We start from the raw sequence: 309 nt of genomic DNA, 5'->3' as shown, positions 1-309 counted from the left end.
CGTAATAAAAATGCATATTTCTGTTTAAAAAAACAATGTTGACTTTGTCCTGATCTTAGCGATGCAATGCAAGGTCAAACTCATAAGACCAGTAAATAGACCCTTTTAAACTATGCAACTTTTATCTGAAACGTTTTGTTCTAAAATGTTTTGTTTCTAAGATGAAAGAGGTGTACGGGTGGTCTCAGACACTCTGTATATACATACATATATATATATATATATATATATATATATATATATATATATATATATATATATGTATATACAGGGGGGGGCAAAAGTATCGGACCGATGAAATATCTCGAA

At 29.4% G+C, this 309-nt stretch overlaps 1 protein-coding gene across 1 annotated transcript in view; it reads right to left on the bottom strand.

Moving 5' to 3' along the window:
• The window catches only part of LOC116847591 (vitellogenin receptor-like), a gene marked incomplete at its 3' end in the record, with an annotated part of 38,995 nt that overhangs the window by 26,908 nt on the left and 11,778 nt on the right, over positions 1–309 (bottom strand). The window lies entirely within an intron of this gene.

Source organism: Odontomachus brunneus, unplaced genomic scaffold, assembly GCF_010583005.1.
Source record: "Odontomachus brunneus isolate Ranch 3 - 2012 unplaced genomic scaffold, Obru_v1 Obru_scaffold_081, whole genome shotgun sequence".
Lineage (NCBI taxonomy): Eukaryota > Metazoa > Arthropoda > Insecta > Hymenoptera > Formicidae > Odontomachus > Odontomachus brunneus.
The sequence above is the reverse complement of the archived record's forward strand: the minus strand, read 5'-3'. Positions and strand labels throughout refer to the sequence as shown.